Source organism: Chiloscyllium punctatum, chromosome 5 (genome assembly GCF_047496795.1).
Source record: "Chiloscyllium punctatum isolate Juve2018m chromosome 5, sChiPun1.3, whole genome shotgun sequence".
NCBI lineage: Eukaryota > Metazoa > Chordata > Chondrichthyes > Orectolobiformes > Hemiscylliidae > Chiloscyllium > Chiloscyllium punctatum.
The window spans coordinates 62829685-62852037 of record NC_092743.1 but is presented as its reverse complement, the minus strand read 5'-3'; the positions used below and the strand labels follow the sequence as shown (position 1 = coordinate 62852037).

Sequence of the window (22353 nt, the reverse complement as noted above, 5' to 3'; positions counted from 1 at the left end):
TCAATCAGTACATCTAATTCTGTCTCAACATATTGTGCAATCCCTACTGCCCACACAACCATTGTTAATCATCTCAACACATTCGTTTTCTAAAACATCTTTGAGGTTCCTGTGCCCTGCAGCAGTTTGATAACCATTACAGGGTGTTCTGATAGCCCATTATTTTTAATTGAGAATGGAGAGAGAGGTTCACAATGAAGTAAAGCTTCAGCAGTTCTTTTTTGCCCAACAGTAATTGCAGATAGGAATGAAGTCCTATCCTGCTGTGTGAGCACGAAGCTGGTTTAGGAAACTACCAAACCAACCTTCAAGCATTTTACAAAATCAGATTTCTCATATCTTCCAAGTGGTTATGATTCTGCAAGTAAATATGTTTTAGTGGCACAATAAAACAATTACACTATTTCTCCCCCTTCACTTCACTGAATCAGCAAGATTTTAATGTTTATCCTGCTTTGCTTGATCACCTTCATGCTTAACCTACAATGAAGAAATGTGTTTCCGTTGGAAAATTTAGTTAAATGGAAAGAAAACAATTCATTCTCAGATTATTTTTTCATAAAAACATAAAAGTATTGAACAGGTGGAGAAGGAGAGTTAATGTTCTGAGTCCAATTGTTTCTTTGGAACTGAACGTCAGTTCTGAAGAATAGTTGTGTTGGACTTTAAATCTTAATTTTGTTTCTCTCAGACCTGTTTAGTTTCTCTGGTACTTTTTATTTTTATTTGACTATATTTATTGTACTGGAGGGGTTCCAGAGGAGTTTACAACAATGATCCTGGGGATGAAGGGCTTGTCATTATCAGGAGCAGCAGAGGACTCTGGGTCTGTCCTCGATGGAGTTTAGAAAGATGAGGGGGTTCTGATCAAAAATTACAGAATATTGAAAGGCCTGGATAGGGTGGACTTGGATAAGATGCTTCCAGTGTAAGAACAGACTAGTGCCCAAGGGCACGGCCTCAGAGTGAAGGGACAAACCTTTAGAACTGAGATGAGGAGTAATTTCTTCAGTCAGATGGTTAATCTGTGAAACTCATTGCCGCAGAAAGCTGTCACTGAGTGTATTGATTCATAGGGGGATCAAGAATTACAGGGAAAAGGCAGGAGAATGAGCTCGAGAAACATATCCACCATGACCAAATGGTGGAGCAGACTGAATGGGCTGAAAGGCTTAATTCTGCTCCTGTATCTTTTGGTCTGATGGACATCTCCAGCATCTCCAATATTTTCCTTTTATTTGAGCTGGATGTTGTTATAGTCCTTTTTAAATGTTCAAGTGGCCTTTATGTTAAAGGCCTTGGAAAGTGTAAATGGTGTTAAGCTAAGCATCAGATGCAGTGTGTTTTTTTTTATTATGAAGACAAGTTTAATCAGTATGCCTTTTATGAAAGAATATAATTGCTGATTTCAGGAAGCCAATTAGTTAAAAATGTGAATTAGCCATTTCATACATATGCAAATTAGACCTATTTCGTTATGCAAATATGTTCAATTACAAGACTGACATTTCCCTAGTGATTAAAATTGGTAAGTCATATCTTTACAAAACAGAAGGGGTTTTGTTGAGGTTAATATTAGGAAATGATCAAAGGCAAGTATTTAAGTTTACTAACTCATGGCTTATTAAATTACTCAGATATTAAACACACAGAAATTTCTAGGTTGTGGAGAACCGAAAACATTGATTTCTAACAAAATGGTATTTGAAATGAAAGTCTTCTGGTAAGTGTGGTTAGATTTCAAGAAGAGGTCATGCTGCTTCTGTTCCTGTAGTTTTGATTCACAGGCGTTGCTGCAATTTCTGGCAGTTTCTGATATAAAAGCTCCCTGGTAAAGATGCTTCTCACTTCACATGCTGTAAACTGTATTTAGCCTTTGGTGTGATGAAAGGAAGCTTCAGTTTATTTATAGAATCTTCATTATGTCAAATTCCCCACGATCACCATGTGTGTTCCAAGAAACAATCCCTTCGATATTAAAATTTTTAAAGGGAAAAAACGGAATTATTTTCATTGAAGTGACCTTATTCCTTCAATGGAGTTTTCTGCTTCTGAATGTATAATCTGCACTTAAGTAACCATTTTAGACAACATTTTGAGAGGAAAATCGCCTCTCTAGGTTCTAACTAGTTGCTAATACAGGAGTATTCTGGAGTCTCTAAAATGTATTGGGCTATGAAAGTAGCATTGTTTGGATATTTTCATTTATTCTTTATAAATATATTGGAACAGCAGAAAGGGCTATTATACTGATCATCAAGAATTATCCAAACAGGAACAAAAGAGTTTGCTTTTTAACAGGTGGGGAAGACTGAATGCCATGAGAAAGGTTGTGTCAGGTATCCAGTGCTGAGAAAATAGAGCAGAATGGTTAAAGGGGAAAGGATCCTGTGACAATGGCTCTGCAAAGACTGCCAATCAATATTGTGTACTGTAGACATCTCTGAGGTCTGACATGTAAAAGACCTTCGTGCTGGATAATAGCTGATTATAGGAACCCTTCATCCCACACCCATCCACCACCATAAAGGAAATTCCCAGTGGAGATACTTACATCACACTCCTCTTGAAATATTTGAGCTCTTTGCAGTGAATCTTATTTTATTCTGTCTCGTTCCCCAGGCAGTAATTCCTGCAAATTATAAATCTTGATGCAGTAACCTGTTTCATGAAGCCTGGATCTTCAGATTAGTATTTCTCTAATGCTATAAAATACTGATCAGCAGATCTAAACTTGAATTAGGGAGGGTCTTTAGCTTATTTGTTTTTTTTTAAGTTATACACAGAACATGGGTGGCATTGGCTAAACTAGCCTTTATTGCCAATTCCTCTTGTCCTTAAAATGGTGGAACAATGCTACAACAATCAAGTGGGATGCTTTGTACTGGAATGTGTCAAGCTTGGGTCTTGTTGGAGTTGCACCCATGCAGGCAAGTGGGCAGTATTTCATCACACTCCTCACTTGTGCTTGAAAGTGGTGGACAGGCTTTGGGGAGTCCGTAGTCAGTTACTTACTGCAGTATACCTGGCTTCTGTGCTGCTCTTGTTGTTTAAATGGCTAATCCAGTTCAATTTCTAGTAAATGGTAACCCCAGGGTGTTAATAGTGAGGGATTTATTGGCGTATTGCCATCGAATATCAAGGGATGGTGATTAGTTTCTTTCTTTGGAGATAGTTGTTACCTGGCACTTATGTGGTGCCAGCCCAAACCTACATTTGGTCATGGATTGTTTCAGTTTTTGACCGATCATTGCTGGCAGTCATGACCCACTGCCTGGCATATCTGTGGCAAAAGGCAAGATCACTCAGAAGTACTGTTTGTAACTGCTGAATGAGGTGGAAATGCACAAAAAAGGCAAGGCAAGACAGATCTGCTATGAGCATCCAAGAAGGCTGTATCCATTGATACTTGATGTGTAGTAATTGTAAAATGCTCTTAATATATTATTAAAGGTATCTGTCTTTTGTTTTACATTCTTAAGCCATGATATGCTATCAGACCTACAGAATAAAGAAGTGTATTCATTTATTTTTCTTTGGATCATTCTGTAATCCTGAAGCAAATCTGTATCAAATGATTTGTCCATTCTGTAATGTCCAGTTTGATCGTCTAATGTACTTTTGATTTTAAGTCTCCTTGTAATAACTTACTCCATTGCCTTTGGAGCTTCTCCTATTTAATTGATTTACTTGAACTCTTTTGTAGGACCTTTATCATTTTTAATGGATTTAGATAATTTTGCTGTTCGCTGTTTCAATTTGTACAGTCATTTTGATTGTATTTATGTTGTTGTCTGCAGTATATGTTTAGAATATTTTATATCTTTGAATATTGCAATTATTTTTAATTGCTACATCTAGAAAACACATTAATTATTCTTTGTAATTAAGAATTTTTGTTTTAATGAAAACGTTTAATTTATATTCAGTAGAGTTGAAAAGCTTCTAAATATTTCAGGATTATCCTCCTTTATCTGCTGAAAGAATATTTGCATGCATATAGCAATCATTGAAATATTTTAAGATGAAGCAATACTGTAGTATTTATTCTTGATGAAGATAGAGGAAGTCCTGTTACTTTGCACCATTTTCCCTTCCTTCTTAGTGACTTTCATGCCTTTTTTAATATAATGGAGGATTCATGCCTGTTGTATTTGTTGTCTAAGCATTTATTGTATTCACAAACTGGATGTGGACATTGCTGACTGGGACAGCATTTATAGCCCATCTCTAATTGCATTTGAGGAGATGGTAGAGAGCTACTACCTTGAATCACTACAGTCCATTTGATGTACGGAGACCCACAATGCTGTGATGGAGGTAATTCCAGAATTTTGAGCCAGCAACACTGAGGGAATGATAATATATTTCCAAGTGAGGATGATGAATGGCTTGAAGGGGAACTTGCAGATGGTAGTGTTTTCATGTGCCTGTTCCCCTTGTCCTTCTAAATGGAAGTGGTCAGGGGTTTGGAAGGTGTTGTCTGTGGAACCTTGGTGAATTTCTTCAGTGATTTTTCTGTATGGTGTGCACTGCAGCTACTGAGCATTGGTGGTGAGGAGTGTGATTGTTTGTGGATGTGATGCCAACCAAGTGAGTTGCTTTGTCCCGGATAGTGTCAAATGTTTTGAATGTTGTTGGAGTTGTACTCATTCAGGTAAGTAGAGAGTATTCCATCACACTTCTGACTTGTACCTTGCAGATGGTGAACAGGGAATGAAAAATGAGTTACTTGCTCCAGGATTTCTAGCTTATGACCTGCTCTTATAGCCACTGCATTTATCTGATTAATCCATTCAGTTTCTGCAATGTAATTAAAGCCCAGAATGTTGATAGTGGGGAATTCAGTGATGATGATGCCACTGAATGTCAAGGGATGATAGTTAGATTCACTCTTTTTGGAAATGGTCATTATCTGGCACATGGAGAAAGTGAGGACTGCAGAAATCAGAGTCAAAGAGTGTGGTGCTGGAATAGCTGGTCAGACAGTATCCGAGGGGCAGGAAAGTCAACGATTCGAGTATGAGCTCCCCATCAAGAATGAGGGGGTGGCTAATGGGTCTGAGAGATAAATGGGAGGGATAGGGGGCTGGGGGGTAGGTAGGTGGGAATGCGATAGGTCGATGAAGGTGATAAATTGAAGAGGAGGGTGGAGCGGATAGGTAGGAAGGAAGATGGACAGGTAGGACAGTTCAAGACGGCGGTGCCGAGATGGAAGGTTGGATCTGGGATAAGGTGAGGGGAGGGGAATTGTGGAAACTGGTGAAATAACTCCCCCTCCCACTCCACCAAGGGCATACAAGTCCTGGGCCACCTTCACTGTCAAACTCACGCCACTCAATGCCTGGAGGAAGAATGCCTCATCTTCTGCCTTAGGACCCTCCAACCACATTGGATTAATGTGGATTTCACCAGCTTCCTTAATGCCCTTCCCGCCCCACCATATCCCAGATCCAACCTTCCAACTTGGCACCACCCTTTTGAACTGTCCAACCTGTCCATCTTCTTTCCTACTTATCTGCTCCACCCTCCTCTCCAACCAATCATCCTCACCCCCACCTTCATCGACCTATTGCATTCCCATCTGTCTTCCCCCCAGCCCCTCCCCCTCCCATTTATCTCTCAGCCTCGTTGGGCCACCCCCTCATTCCTGATGAAGAGCTTATGCTCAAAACATCGATTCTCCTGCTGCCTGGCCAGCTGTGGATTCATTACCTGGCACTTAAATGGCATAAATATTACTTGCCACTTGTCAGCCCAAGCCTGGATATTGTCTAGGAACTTCTTGCATTTGGGCATAGACCCTGTTTTCGTATCTGACGAGTGTGAAAGGTACTGAACATCATGCAATCATCAGCAAACAGCCCCATTTCTGACCTTATGATGTAGGGAAGGTATTTGATGAAGCAGCTGAAGATTGTCAAGCCTAGGACACTACCCTGAGGACCTCCTGCCGAGGCATCCCGGACCTGAGATGACTGACCACCAACACCACAAATATTTTCCTTTGTATCAAATATGAGTCCAATGAGCAGACAGTTTTCCCTCTGATTCCCGTTTTGCTAGTGCTTCTCGATGTTACACTCGGTTAAATGCAGCTTAGATGTCAAGGACTGTCATGCTAACCTCATCTTTTTTTTGCTCTGTATTATGTTGAAATGAAGCATGTTGCACAGAACTCATATCTTAAAGCAATAAGTTTAATTGAACAATAAAAATTCTTTCTACTCTCAAAACATTAATTTTTCTCACAAAGTCTTCTTCTGCCTTCAAGTTTTTCACAAATTTGGTGAATTACATTGCCTTTATAATGATTCACTTAAAGCCCTATTTAGTAAAATGTTTTCTGAAGCATTTCCCAATTATTTTAAACAGTGAGTTAAGCCTTCCATTGGCATCTCAGCAGAGAAATTTTTCTCAAATGTAAACCTTTTTTTACTTTTTCTCTCAAGGATTGAATTTATTTTGTGTTTGATAGCTACTATGGTATTTCAGGTTTATGATTTAAATTTTACTCCTTGTAATTGTGTAAGACTAGTTAGTGTTGGGAAGCTTTGCAATATTTTTCATCATTTCTAGCTGTTCTCTTCTAGGAGCAGTCTTAGTACAGTCATTGCAAAGTTTTGGGAGGACAGTGTGGAACTCTAAGAGGGTATTGACATGACAGTGGAGTGGGCAGCTAGGTGGCAGATCGGGCTCAATGCAGAGAAATGTGGGATGATACACTTTGGTCAGAAGGACATTGGAAGACAATATGAAATAGAGGTGCAATTTGAAAGGGGGACCTGGCCATATAAGTGCACAGATCATTGAAGATTAAAAGGACTGGTGGAGAGAGCAGTTAATAAAGCATATGGTATTTTTGGCTTTATTAAAAGGGGCAGAGAGTACAAGAGCAGGGAACTGTCCAAGACTCTCATTAGACCTCAATTGGGGCATTGTTTACAGTTGTGAGCATTACATTGTAGGAAAGATATAAATACATTGGTGAGAGTGCAGAAGCAGTTTGCAAGAATAGTTCTGAATGAGAAACGTTTTAGTTATGAGGATAGATTGAAGAATTTAAAACCTTGGAAAGAAGAAGATGGAGAAGGGATTTGACTTGATTCAAAATCATGTTCTTTTGAGATCTGTCTTTTGATTTCCTAAGGGTCAACCTTTTTATGCAAAGAGTGGTGCATGAATGGGATGAGCTGCCAGAGGAAGTGGTGGAGGCTGGTACAATTACAACATTGAAAAAGAATCTGGATGGGTATATGAATAAGAAGGGTTTAGAAGGATATGGGCTAAGTGCTGGCAAATGGGATGAGATTAATTTAGGATATCTGGTCGGCATGGATGTGTTGGACCGAAGGGTCTATTTCCATGCTATACATCTGTATGACTCTATAAGCATACTTGATTCAATAGATAAAGAGAAACTGTTTCCACCTTATAAAACTGAAAAAAGAATCAGAGAGCACAGATTTAAAGTGATGTACAAATGAAGCAAGGGTGACTTGAGGAAAACACTTTTTCATACAACAAATAGTCAGAGCACTGTACTGTCTGGAAATGTAGTGGAGACAGGTTCAATTGAAGTATTCTAGAGTTCCTTGGTTGATTATTTATGTAAAAATGATGTGCAGGGATATAATGAAAAGCCAGGAGGTTGGCACCTGACAATAGAACCAGTGCAGGCATTACAGGCTAAAGGGTCTCCTCCTGTGTCGTAACAATTTTGTGATTCTATGATATTGTGGAGTCATCTTAACTGCTGGCTGCTGCATTCAGAAATGGACAGCTTCTGTGTGGGCGGTTTTGCTGAACCACAGGATAATTACTGTGCTAAAAGAGGCCACCGTGTTGGCACCAGCTTTCTGAGCATTTCAATTTAATGCCAATGTCTTACCTTTTCTCCTATAATCTGCAAATTGTTTCCATTTACTTATTTATTCAATGCCTCTTGAATGCCTCTATTGAACCTGCCTCTATCATGTTTCTAGGCAATTCACTCCAGACCCGAACTACTCGTTTTGTCATTTACATAAATGATTTAGATGCGAGCATAAGAGGTACAAGTTAGTAAGTTTACAGGTGACACCAAAATTGGAGGTACAGTGGACAGTGAAGAGGGTTACCTCAGATTACAACAGGATCTGGACCAGAAGGGCCAATGGGCTGAGAAGTGGCAGATGGAGTTTAATTCAGATAAGTGCAAGGTGCTGCATTTTGGGAAAGCAAATCTTAGCAGGACATATACACTTAATGGTAAGGTCCTAGGGGGTGTTGCTGAACAAAGAGACCTTGGAGTGCAGGTTCATAGTTCCTGAAAGTGGAGTCGCAGGTAGATAGGATAGTGAAGAAGGCGTTTGGTATGCTTTCCTTTATTGGTCAGAGTATTGAGTACAGGAGTTGGGAGGTCATGTTGCAGCTGTACAGGACATTGGTTAGGCCACTGTTGGAATATTGCGTGCAATTCTGGTCTCCTTCCTATCGGAAAGATGTTGTGAAACTTGAAAGGGTTCAGAAAAGATTTACAAGGATGTTGCCAGGGTTGAAGGATCTGAGCTACAGGGAGAGGCAGAACAAGCTGGGGCAGTTTTTCCTGGAGCATCGGAGGCTGAGGGGTGACCTTACAGAGGTTAACAAAATTATGAGGGGCATGGATAGGGTAAATAGACAAAGTCTTTTCCCTGAGGTAGGGGAATCCAGAACTAGAGGGCACAGGTTTAGGGTGAGAGGGGAAAGATATAAAAGAGACCTAAGCAACTTTTTCACACAGAGGGTGGTACGTGTATGGAATAAGCTGCCAGAGGATGTGGTGGAGGCTGGTACAATTGCAACATTTAAGAGGCATTTGGATGGGTATATGAATAGGAAGGGTTTGGAGGGATATGGGCCAGGTGCTGGCAGGTGGGACTAGCTTAGGTTGGGATATCTGGTCGGCATGGACGGGTTGGACCGAAGGGTCTGTTTCCATGCTGTACATCTCAATGACTCTAAAAGAATTCACTCCTTGCATTTGCTTCTTTTGCAAAACAATTCAAACCCGTGCAGTCTGGTTCTTTGTAACCTGCTGAACATTGAAAGGTTCACTCAGTTTCCTGATCGGAACTTTCTCTCTTTCTCTTTTCCCTGGATGCTTTGACTGGTGTAGACCTGAAGAGTTTTTCAGGCTGTGCCCACTGCTGCTACTGGCTAGTTTACGTTGAAATCACCTTGGATGTCTTAGGTTGATTCAGTGTCATCATCAGTCTCAACTACCGGTACCATGTGGGGAAGGATACATGTGCAAGCTGTTTGGCAGAAGATACCACAACCTGCTCCAAAATAAACCATCTTGCAGACATTCCACAAATTCCTTTTCTTGGATCTGCTGCCAAACTTAATAAACAACAAATGGGTTTATTATATATTATTTCGTGGGGAGTGGTGCTGGAAAAGCACGGCAGGTCAGGCAACATCCAAGGAGCAGGAAAATTGACGTTTCGGGCAAAAATCCTTTATTCCTGATGAAGGGCTTTTGCCCAAAACATCGATTTTCCTGCTCCTCGGATGCTGCCAGACCTGCTGTGCGTTTCCAGCACCACTCTAATCTAGATTCTTGTTTCCAGCATCTGCAGTCCTCACTTTTACCTATGTATTATTTCGTAGCTAGTTGCATTATATCTGAGGTACATGATTGTCTTATAAGACAATCAGACACAAATTAAGATAAAGCTTACTTTAGCTATATGCTGTTAACACTAGCAATATACACTAAAGTATTATACATGTGTCTGGTAAACACATGCTGAACTCACAGGATGCAGAGTGCAGGAGGTGTCTGAAGTGGGTCGTCCACTCTGCATTTCTGGCTTGTGGTGTCTGGCATATTGTCAGGTATGATTTTGTGACTATGATTATTTCAGGCTGTTGTTGACGGGTTTGTGACATTTTGGCACAAGCCCCCAGATGTAAGTAAGTAGGACTTCGGAGGACAGATGGGCCTGAATCTTTGCAGTATTTGCATTGATCCTGCTGATGCATCTGATTTCATTCTGTTTAGATTTTGTAACAGTTTTGATCAAACTTAGTGTTATGCTGGCAAATTCAGAGCGTATCTAAGCTTCAATGACATAGCAGTGGGTCTGGTGTCACATATGGACCAGATCGGGGAAAATGGCAGATTTCCTTTCAGGAAGAGCACTAATGAACCAAATGGTTTTTTTCTGACAATTGACAATGGTTTCCCAGTCACCATTAGACTTTTTTTTAATGTCAGGTTTGTTAACTGCTGCATTTAAATTCAAAACTTTAGCCTTCAGTGCTTGGAGTATGAGACCAGTGACATTATGACCATACCACCACCTCACAGACAAACATTAATTTAAAACACTCTTTTGTTTAAGAATTGTTCTTTACAGAATTGGTAAGTCACGTACAGCTACTCTGTAAGACCAATTTGTCATTGGGTACTATACTCATGAAATTATGTTGAAAGTTAATGTGGAATGACTCCAGCCTCAAGTTTTTTTTTGTTAATTTGATTTGATCAGATTGATCATATTTCATTTCAGGCAGTGATGAATCTGCTGTACGTTCATTGTCATTAGTGTCAAGATGATAATGGGCATCCTCTGCAATGGCTTATCTGTTAAAGGCACCCACTCCTAGCAGGTACAGATTAGGATGACTGGTTTCAGTCAGATTGGCTTCTGGCATTAATGTCCTAAACCGCACAGGAGAAAATTAGTCATTATCCCTATCATAATGTGGTCTAATAACCTTAGGACACTGCAAAATGCTTCACTGTCCCTGGAGTACCTTTGAAGTATCAACATTGTTGTAAAGTAGTAAAACGCAGCAACCAATTTGCACACACAGTCAATGAGATAAAAGAAAGAGCATCTTTTGGTACTGCTTAAAAAAATAATGGAAATTGATTCATTCTGTAGTTCCACACAAAGTGAGTTTCATTTCCTGTGTTCCTTGAATCACAAAACATTCAACTTGATTTCTCTACTACACTGAAAGAAAAGTTTAAGTCCCAAAGTACTGAACTTTCAAGTTTAGCATTCAAAGTACCTACATCAGCATCTGTATCTATTAACTGTGATTCACAACTTGAACCTTCGATAAGAGCTTTTGCCAACTAAGCATTTTAGTCGTGACATTCAACATAATTTTTAGCATATCATTAGGACAAGTAATTACTTTTCGCTGTAAAATTACCCCATCATTGTTTTTCTTACTCAAAATCAATCATCCTTTTTTTGTTTCTGACAGTGGGAGATCTCCCTTAAATTTTCAAACCCAAACCAGAGGCAAAGTAAATAGCAAAGGATAGAACAGAGGAAAGTCAGACAGAAATGAAACTAACTAGGAATCCCACAGTGTCGAGAGAAGCCATTTGGCCCATTGCATGTGCACTGACCCTCCAAAGAACATCCCACCCAATCTCCATGGTACCATATTTCCCATGGCTAATCTACCTCCTGCACACCCTGACTCTACAGGGTAATTTGGCACGGCCAATCCACCTAACCGACATAGCTTTGAAATGTGGGAGGAAACCAGAACAACCAGGGGAAACCCACACAGACATGGGGGGAATGTACAAACTCCACAAAAAGATTCACCCAAGGCTGAAGAGTGAACCCAGGTCCCTGATGCTGTGAGGCGGCAGTGTTAACCACTGCCACTCAAAGAAGATGGACCAACCTGAAATTGGCCAACTCCCACAGAATATAATAGCAACATAGACCAAACAGGTAGTTTAATAGGGATGAGCGTGTGTTTCGCTAAACATTAAAAAGTTTAAGCTTTAGCACTTTCTGATGTTTAACATGTATAGATGAGGCCATGTAAGTGCAATCATTTTCCCACAGCTTTACTTTCTGAGTGCCTTTGTATTAATGCTAGGAGAGTGCAGGCTGAGTTAGCAATCTTTTAAAGCAGTATTATTTTAGATTCTACAGAAAACGTTATGTTTTCAACAAGTCCAAGATAAGCATTCTTAATGTATAGTTTTTCATGAAGACAGTTATACTGGAGGCTCATGTGAAATTTAACAGCAGTCAGATACTTTCTGGGGGGAGCTAACTTTATTATACTTTGGATTTAAGGACCTGGCAAGTCAGTATACAAACAAGATTATGTTGCTTTGATGAAAACATGTGGTGTAACCGCTGCTTCAGAAAATGTGGCTCAGCAATTGTAAAAAATATCGCTGAAAGTTTAAAGTAGGTTCTTTGTGCTCAACCAGATGAAAGATGTCAGTGGAGAGTTCTGGAGTTTGTCTAATTTTAGGTACCCAACCTCCAGTTCAAAAGAACAGAGTCAGATGGAAAGTTAAGCTTTGGCTCAAAATAAGCCTCAGCTCACCCTCAGAAGGACATCCCTGCTGCATCAGTCCGAGGTTTGTATTTTCACATGAACCATCTTGAAGTCTCTGAATATGTTGATGGGGTGTATATATCCATTACTAATTAGTTTTAACTCATTTCACATTGGATCCTACAGCTTTTAGGTTGATGTAATTTTAATCTTATCAATTTAGTTCAGCTGTTAAGTATGCTTATTCTGCATTAAGTGTGAACCAACTCATTCCACATTAAGTGCATTTCAGATTAAGAGTTCAGTATTTCAGTTGTTCAGATTATTAACACTCATTGTATGGTTTCTGCCAATAATTGAGTTGTTTGCAGTTTTGTTTAATTTGTTCAATGGTTGTGCCCACTGATAATGGTCCTTGTGAAAGTGGTGCTGAGTGGCCTTCTTCGGCATTGCATTCCGTGTGGTGTAGGTACACACAGAGCGCTGTTGGGAAGGCAGTAATGGATGCTTCAGCCAGTGGCAGGGAAGGAACAATAATATAGTAACAAGTCAGAATAGTATGTGGCTTGGAGTGAACATTGCAGGGTGTGGTGCTCTCATACATTTGTCGCCCTCTGCTTCCAGTTGGTACAGATCACAGGTTTGGAATTTGCTCTCAAAGATGGTTTTGTGAATTGCTGCAGCTTGCCTTTAGATGATTCACATGGTTGCCACTGTGTGCCAATGTCACAAGGAATGAATATTTAAGGTGACGGATGGTGTGCCAGTCAAGCTGTTCACTTTATCTTGGGTGGTGTTGAACTTCGAATGCTATTGGAGCTGCACTCTTCCAGGCCAGTGAAGAGTATTTCAACATACCCCTGACTTAGGCCTTATAGATGATGGAGGGGCATTGGCTTTAGAGGTGAAAAAACTGCAATATTCCCAGCCTCTGTCCTACTATTATAGTATTATTTATATGGCTGACCCAATTAAGTTTCTGGCCAATTGTAGCCGCAAGAATGTTAGTTGTAGGGGATACAGCAAAGTTAATACTATTGAATGTGAAGGGAAAGTGTTTAGATTTACTCCTGTTGGAGATGGCTAATGCTTGGCATAGTGAAATAGAGAGATTTTACATACAAAAGCAACAGCAGCTGAGGCTGACTGTGAGCAGATATTCCTGCCTTCATGTTTACAAAGGTGGAGAGCTGCTGTGGAGGCTAAAACCTGGAAGTTGCTCCTGAAGTATTGACCAATTTTGCAGAGTGTGCAGGGGGAGGAGGAGGAGAGGAAGGATGTGGATTTTGATTTGCAAATCCATGATTCATGGAAATAACTGTACCCTCTGAGGTGTAGCTGCCTCAACCTGACCTTATTTTCGTGAGTTGGATGTCCAAAACCTGATTTGTGCACATTAGACCTGATAGGAGACGGTTTAAAACTGCTGGTGTCATTTGGAAAGGTATGGAATGCATTATAATTTGGTACCAGGACAACTTAGAGGGAGGTAAGATGCTGTCTGCAAGAGGAAAGGCATCCTTTGAGATTATTGGGCATGAATGTATGTGAAAATTGTATTACTCATTGCAATTGTCAGGAGAGCTGCCAACATAGCTGTCCAAGGATTGTCAAAAGGAGCCATAATCAGAGCTGATAAAAGATGCTGTTAACAGAACTATCAAATAGAGCTGTCAAGTTGTCTAGACATTTGAAACTTCTGTAAATATTTGAAAAAAATGCTATCTGCTGTTTTTAAAATAATCAGTGCTTGCTATTTCATGCTGAATGTTGGCTAAAACTAAAGGCTGTCATTTGCAGGATTAGTGCAGGATAGTGCAGGATAATCATTTGCAGGATTAGTGCAGGATAGTGCAGGATAATCTTTCATTATCACAGTGGTGTGCCTGCCATTTACTGTTTCATTAACAGCTCCAAGTGGTTATAAACTCAGTGACATGGGACCGTGAATGTCAACGCCTATTTTTGGAGGGGAAAAGGAAGTGAAATGAAGTGAATGGATTTTTTAAAATCAATTTTTTTTCACAAATGATGAATTCTTGATTAGACACTTTATCTCATCTCGCTCAACACAGATCCTGAAATTTGCTCCTAATGGATAATGTGTGAGTTGACATAGTAGGTGTAAGAGAGAAGGGTTTTGGGCAGAAGCATGCATTGGCATGGTTTGGCAATAAGTTGGCAAAGGGACTATAAAGGGACAATGGAGTCAGTGAAGGGCATAGATTGGCACAGATGTTATGATGAGCCATGTGGGCAGGTGGAAGGCATGAGCTGACATAAGTTGTCATGGATGGGTCAGAAGGAAAGTGTGGAAGGAAGAAGAGAAGTGGAATAATGGGTAAAGAGCAGATTCTAGTTTTATTGTGCTTTTTTTAATTTCAAAGGGAATGGAGTGTAAAAGTAGTGATGTTTTGCTAAAACTATCAGACTGATCAGACTGATCAGACCATAGCTGGAATACTGTGAAAAAATTTGGATCCCTTATCTAAGGAGGGATATTCTGGTGTTGGAGGTCATCCAAAGAAAGTCCATTAGGCTGATACCATGTATCGAGGAGCTGTCTTATGAAGAGAGGTTGACTAAGATGGACCTGGACTCATTGGAATTTAGTTGAATGACAGGCAATCTTATTGAAGCATACAAAATTCTCAGGGGACCTGACAGGATAACTGCTGAGAGGTTGTACCCCTTGAGAGTTGAGGACCAAAGACTCAGAATTCTGTGTCTTACAATTGTGTCCTTCACAACTATCTGATGAAGGAGCGGCGCTCCGAAAGCTGGTGTGCTTCCAATTAAACCTGTTGGACTAAAACCTGGTATTGTGTGAGGTTTAACTTTGAACAACCTGCATGACAGACTAAGCAGTCTGGAAGATTTGTTGTGCTTTGGCTAGTGGGAAAAGAATTGTTGAAGTGGGTTTATAAATGGTTTTAGGTTGGAAATTCTCCACAAAATGAGAGAAGTGCTGATCTGGTCTAGGCAATTTTTATTTGCTGCAAACTCAGCTCAGTGTACTTTCCAGAAGTAGGTTTTCAATAAGAGGTAGGATTTCTAGAAATAAAAGGCAAAGCACTAGAAATAGTCAGCAGGTCTAGCAATGCCTGTGGAAAGAAAAACAGAATGAACATTTCAATTTCAAGAGGAAAAGATGAAGAGTCCAATTAAAGAGAGTCAGGTTTGACTTGAAATATTAACTGCATTTCTCTCACCACAGAATGCTGCAGACCTGCTGAATATTCCCAGGATTGCATGTTTTTATTCTATCTTCTTTTGTATTGAACATGAGTCCGATCAGTGGAAGTTCCCCTTGATTTCCTTTGACTTCAATTTTTGCTATGGCTTCTTGATGCCATACTTGGTCAAATGCTGGCTTGATGTCTAGGATAGTAGCTCTCACCTCACCTCTAGAATTGAGCTAATTGGACCGAGGCAATAGTGAGGCCAGGAACTAAGTGTCCTTGATAGAACGCAATCACTGTATTATGAGCAGGTGATTGTTGAGTAGGTGCTGCTTGATAGTGCAGTCGTCACTTCCTGATGATTGGCCAGATTGGACCTATTTGGACAAGTTTTGACATTATAAGATGCCAGTTTCATAGTTGCATTGGAACATCTTAATTTGCTTTGAATGTTAATCATTCAATAAACTGGAAATCTGTTTTATTTTTTATTGTATCTCTCAATATTAAACTTTAACTTTCTAAAAGGTAATGGTCTTTTCATATTTTGTAGTCGCAGATATACGGTGTACACATTATTATTTTGATATTATGCGTACTCCATAAGCCCTTCAGATGTAAGAGCAGAACACGGCCATTCAAAGTGCACTAGCTCCCATTTTCCCCACACTGTGTTCCATCTGTTAAGGTTTTGTCTATTTGCCTCATCAATCTGCAGGAGGAAGTTTTTGAGCAAGGGATCCATGGTTTACTAAAGATGTTGAATCTCTTGTCAAGAGGAAGAAGAAGACTTATGTTAGGATGAGAGGTGAAGGCTCAGTTAGGGCACTTGAGAGTTACAAGTTAGCCAGGAAAGACCTAAAGAGAGCCAGGAGGGGACATGAGAAGTCATTGGTGGATAGGATCAAGGAAAATCCTAAAGCTTTCTGTTGGTATATCAGGCATAAAAGAATGACTAGAGTAAGATTAGTGAAGTTGTGCATGGAGTCAGAAGAGATAGGGGAAGCACTAAATAAATATTTTTCATCAGTATTCACACTGGAAAAAGACAATGTTGTTGAGGTGAATACTGAGATACAGGCTACTAGACAAGATGGGATTGATGTTCACAAGGAGGAGGTGTTAGCAATTCTGGAGTGTGTGAAAATAGATAAATCCCCTGGGCCAAATGGGACTTCTCCTAGGATTCTCTGGGAAGCCAGGGAGGAGATTGCAGAGCCTTTGGTTTTGAACTTTATGTTATCATTGTCTACAGGAATAGTGCCAGAAGTCTGGAGGATAGCAAATGTTCCCCTTGTTCAAGAAGGGGAATAGAGACAACCCTGGTAATTATAGACCAGTAAGCCTTACTTCAGTTATGGGTAAAGTGTTTGCAAAGGTTATGAGATGTAGGATTTATAATCATTTGGCGAGGAATAAGTTGATTAGGGATAGTCAACACGGTTTTGTGAAGGGTAGGTCGTGCCTCACAATCCTTATTGAGTTCTTTGAGGTGGATGAGGTTAAAGTGGCATATGTGGCATATTTGGATTTCAGTAAGGCATTTGATAGGCACAGTAGGCAACTGCACAAAATACGGAGGCATGGGATTGAGAGTAATTTAGCGGTTTGGATCAGAAATTGGGCGAGCTGAAGAAAGACAGAGTGATGGTTGATAGGAAATGTTCATGCTGGAGTTCAGTTACTAGTGGGATACCACAAGGGTCTGTTTTGGGACCACTGCTGTTTGTCATTTTTATAAGTGACCTGGATGAGGGCTTAGAAGGATGGGTTAGTAAATTTGTGGATGACAGTATGGTCGGATAGTGTGGATAGAGTTGTGGATAGTGCTGAAGGATGTTGCAGGTTACAGAGGGGCATAGATAAGCTGCAGAGCTGGGTTGAGAAGTGGCAAATGGAGTTTAATGTGGAAAAGTGTGAGGTGATTCACTTTGGAAGAGGTAACATGAATAAAGAGTACTGGATTAATGGTAAGATCCTTGGTAGTGAAGCTGAGCCGAGAGATCTCGGTGTCCATGTACTTAGATCCTTGAAAGTTGCCAACCAGGTTGATAGGATTGTTAAGAAGGCATACGGTATGTTAGCTTATATTGGTAGAGGGATTGAGTTTCGGAACCATGAAGTCATGCTGCAGCTGTACAAAACTCTGGTGCAGCCGCACTTGGAATATTGCATACAGTTCTGGTCACCACATTATAGAAAGGATGTGAAAGTTTTGGAAAAGGTGCAGAGGAGATTTACTAGGATGTTGTCTGGTATGGAGGGAAGGTCTTATGAGGAAAGGCTGAGGGACCTGAGCCTGTTTACATTATAGAGAAGAAGGTTAAGAGGTGACTTAATTGAGACATTTAAGATAATCAGAGGGTTAGACAGGGTGGACAGGGAGAGCCTTTTTCCAGAGATGGTGATGACTAGCATGAGGGGACAAAGCTATAAACTGAGGGGTGATAGATAATAGGACAGATGTCAGAGGTAATTTCTTTACTCAGAGTAATAAGGGCATGGAACGCACTGCCTGCAACAGTAATAGACTCACCAACTGTAAGGGCATTTAAATGGTCATTCGATAAACATATGGATGAAAATGGAATAGTGCAGGATAGTTAGGCTTCAGATTGGTTTCACAGGTCAGCACAACATCGAGGGCCAAAGGGCTTGTACTGCGCTGTAATGTTCCATGTTCTAAGTTCTGTGTGTCTCTCTACAGACTTCTTGTGTCATGCCCAGTACTTGCCTTCCCACCTACTTTATACACAAACTTTGCTATTGTACATTCGCGTCCCTTATCCAAGTCAATAAGCTATGTTATAAATAATTGTGGACCCACCACTGATTCCTGTGGCACTCCACTAGTTACAACTTGCCAATCTGAAAATGGACCCCTTATCCCAAATCTCCATCTTCTATTAGTTAGACAATCCTCTATTGATGTTAATATACCACCTCCAGCACAATGGGCTCTTATCTTATTAAGTAATCTGTTGTGCATACCATATCAAAGACATTCTGAAATCCTACTATTTTACGTCTTAGAATTCTACCAACATGACCCTTTTAAGAATTTTGCCAATCAGTGTTCCACTTTGCATGATGCATTGTTTTTAAGCCAAAGTGCATAACAGTAAAATTAAGACAGTATCATCTATGCAACACAGAAAGGAATAAAAATGGATCAGTGAGGATTGAATTACAAAGGATACCTTTATTGGCTATCTGTTGTGCTTTCGCAGACATAAGAGCAAGCCCAGATTTTGGAGATACTTTTACTATGTCCTCATTATATTGATATTTGGGAAATGATGATGCAAATTTCATCTGTAAATCCCGTTTTAACTACATGGAGACCAGAAGTTCTGGATTATTTTCATTTTGCAAGGTTTCACTTGTGTTATGAGGTGCTATAAACAAATGTTGCTGTAAATAAAACTGTATTTTAAAATTTTAAGGTCTAGGTTATTTGCATTATATAACACATGCTTGCAATCTGGTCAGTGATTTTAAACAGACTTCTGGTTAGACCTATCTCAAAAGGTGTGTTTAAAAACAATATTTGCTGCTGGCTCCAGTATAGTGCCCTTAATTACTCAGTCACTTTCCCACTATTTCTGGGGTTATATGGTTTGTGAAACTGTGAATTGACCCAGCTCTGTGCTCCTGATCCAATTGACCTCTTATCCTCACCTAATAGGAACTTCAGTGTGGGATGACAACAGCAGAGAAGATATGCTGCGGAGTATTGTCGAATAGGGAGGAGAATGAGTGACTCAAGTACTGGAAAAAAAGAGAGATCAAAGCATGGAAAGAGTTTGACGAATAGATTGGATCTTAACTTGAGTAGTTAACCAGATATATACTTTAATTCTTTTGGCTTGTCTGATTGGAATATCCATTCTATCATGACTACAACCTCTACCCGATCTCTTTAAATCTGGGTGAATTCAGTATTCTAAGACATACCCTTTAAATATAACTCATTATGGAGGAAGAAATGAATTGCGATCTGGTCTTCTGTTGCAAGATGGGTGGCTTTCGTTCTGTAAATTCCCAAGACACAAACGATTGTTAATGAAGAGTGTGCCTTTTGTTCAGCCACCACAACCTATACTCCCAGATTTTCTGATAGCCAGACAGTTGTTATTCCAGCGTGGATGAGAGTTGCAGCTGTAGACTCTGCGGAATTCCCATCATAGCAGACTCCAAGGAATTGCCTGGGAAATTGAGGATTCTGAAGTACAATTCCTCCAACCCTGAATCCTGCTGAAAATCTCTACTTAAATCAGACGATTTGGAGGGTTCTAATGAAATTAAATAAATAATAACTCAGGAAAAGCTGGACTATCAAATACCCTAAGTCTTGATTTACTGTCCAGCTGACCCATTACTTCCCCTACACCTTCTTTGACCAAATATAGCCCTCCACACCATTACTTGGCACATTCCCCTCTCCACTTAGAACATGAACGCTCTCCCCAATTTAGACTTGACCTCTCAAATAAGCTCTTGAGCTGATGCCTTTCTCCCACTACCCAACCAGCAACCTTCACTGCCAGTAACTCAAGCCCTTTCCTTCCCTCCAGACCTGATTCCCATTTGCCCAGGACCACAGGACCCAATAGTCCATTCCCCTGCCACTCCCTCATCTCATCTCCCCAACCCACCATACCTGACACCAACCCTCCACTGCCCCAGCCAGACCCAATTTCTCCTACCCACCAGAATCTACCCTGAGCACTGCAACACCTAACTGGCTCACATGCTGCCTTCCACACTGGCACTCTACCAGCTGGCATTCCTATCCCTTGCATCCTCACCACTCCCCAGCTGGCATCATAGCCAGCTGGCAATTTACTTACCTGTCATCCTCCAAAGCTGGTGCCAACACACCTGGCACCCTGCCCAACTGGCAACATACTACCTGACAACCTATCCTCCTGGCACCCTAACCCCACACTTCCCTTCTGTTCTTATTGTCTAATAGCAGCTGTCAAAATATTCGGGACCTTTAAATCTCAGAATTTGTTCACCGACTGCTGTTCCACACTACAAGAGAACTGTCAGGATGGAAGTACAGTCCCCCATATTTCTGAAGAAGCCCTGAGTAGAATCTATTGTCTAAAATGCAGAGTTCTCATCTTTTATAGAAAGGAAGGGTTGGAGTCACACTCTGCGTGCTATTGCCACTTCTTGGAAATCTCGCCCATAGTTTCACTACATGAGTGTTTGTTCTCATCCTCCCATTTGTTACCACTTGCTTGCTATGTTGTGATGGTCTGTTAACTAACAATCAAATTCTAAATATTTACCACCAATTTAACCCTGCTTTTTACAAATGACTAATTTGCTACTTGGATGTGCCAGTTTCCAAAGTAATTACATACAATTATGTAAAATTATTTGAAAATCATGGTTAAATGTCCTGAAACGCTATCTAATAAGAAATAATGTTTGTTTACTCCATCATCTTATAGGAGTTATCCATACTAGAAATTAGTTGAATTATAAAATTTGATTCCTCAAAATCATTAAAACAGTAATTATGTGTGACACATAATACTTTAAATCTTAATAAACATATGTCATTACAAAATAGAAGTTTGTTTGAGGCATAATTATGATACTGTACCTAAACATTAACCCAGAGATTTACAATCTTAATAACCTAAAGTCATAATGCAATTACTGAAATCCCTAAAATAATGAAATGGAAGACAGGCAGCCCAAAATGTTGATTCTGCTGCTCCTCAGATGCTGCCTGACCTACTGTGCTTTTCCAGCACCACACTCTCGACTCTGATCTCCAGCATCTGCAACCCTTTCTCCTAGATTTCTTTTTGTGGAAGTTTCCCCTTTAATGATGTCAACCTTTCTCAAATAAAATTCAAACGTTAATCATATATAAAAACAACATTCATCCTTAATATTGTGCCTAGTTTTACTAGATGTGACACACTTTTGATTCTTGCAAATAATTCCTTTGGAGGAAAAACAGCATCAAAACAAAGGCCAGGGATTGTTCCTTTATTTGGTGCATACACTGACATCTGTAAGCCACTCCTGTCGTTAGCTGTCAAGTTATGTGTGAGCCATTAATGTGATGGTGAATAATGTAATTTCCTTGGCAAAATGATACAATCGTTACTTATGATCCAAACAAAATTTAGATAGAATTTTGTGTTTAATGATCAAACATTTCCGATGTTCCAGCTGCTGTCAGTTGCCATCTCCATTCCCAAGAAGATTTTTACATACCTTGCATTCCTTTTAAATTAGAAAACACATTTAGACCATAAGACCATAAGACATAGGAGTGGAAGTAAGGCCATTCGGCCCATCGAGTCCACTCCGCCATCCAATCCTGATGGGCATTTCAACTCCACTTACCTGCATTCTCCCCGTAGCCCTTAATTCCTTGTGACATCAAGAATTTATCAATCTCTGCCTTGAAGACATTTAGTGTCCCGGCCTCCACTGCACTCTGCGGCAATGAATTCCACAGGCCCACCACTCTCTGGCTGAAGAAATGTCTCCGCATTTCTGTTCTGAATTTACTCCCTCTAATTCTAAGGCTGTGCCCACGGGTCCTAGTCTACCCGCCTAACGGAAACAATTTCCTAGCGTCCACCCTTCCAAGCCATGTATTATCCTGTAAGTTTCTAATAGATCTCCCTTTAATCTTCTAAACTCCAATGAATACAATCCCAGGATCCTCAGCCATTCCTCGCATGTTAGACCTACCATTCCAGGGATCATCCGTGTGAATCTCCGCTGGACACGCTCCAGTGCCAGTATGTCCTCCTGAAGTGTGGGGCCCAAAACTGGACGCAGTACTCCAAATGGGGCCTAACCAGAGCCTTATAAAGTCTCAGTAGCA

The 22353-nt window shown here is 40.3% G+C and overlaps 1 protein-coding gene and 1 long non-coding RNA gene across 2 annotated transcripts in view; one reads left to right on the top strand and one right to left on the bottom strand.

The window, feature by feature from the left end:
- Positions 1-22353, top strand: part of kcnq3 (potassium voltage-gated channel, KQT-like subfamily, member 3) — a 424966-nt gene that overhangs the window by 183502 nt on the left and 219111 nt on the right. The gene's annotated exons all lie outside the window — the stretch shown is intronic.
- On the bottom strand, positions 1739-22330 carry LOC140476744 (uncharacterized). The gene is made up of 3 exons (XR_011960587.1): positions 22218-22330; positions 2555-2632; positions 1739-1968 (listed from the first exon to the last, which is right to left on the bottom strand). It is a non-coding gene; the product is annotated as an uncharacterized lncRNA (long non-coding RNA).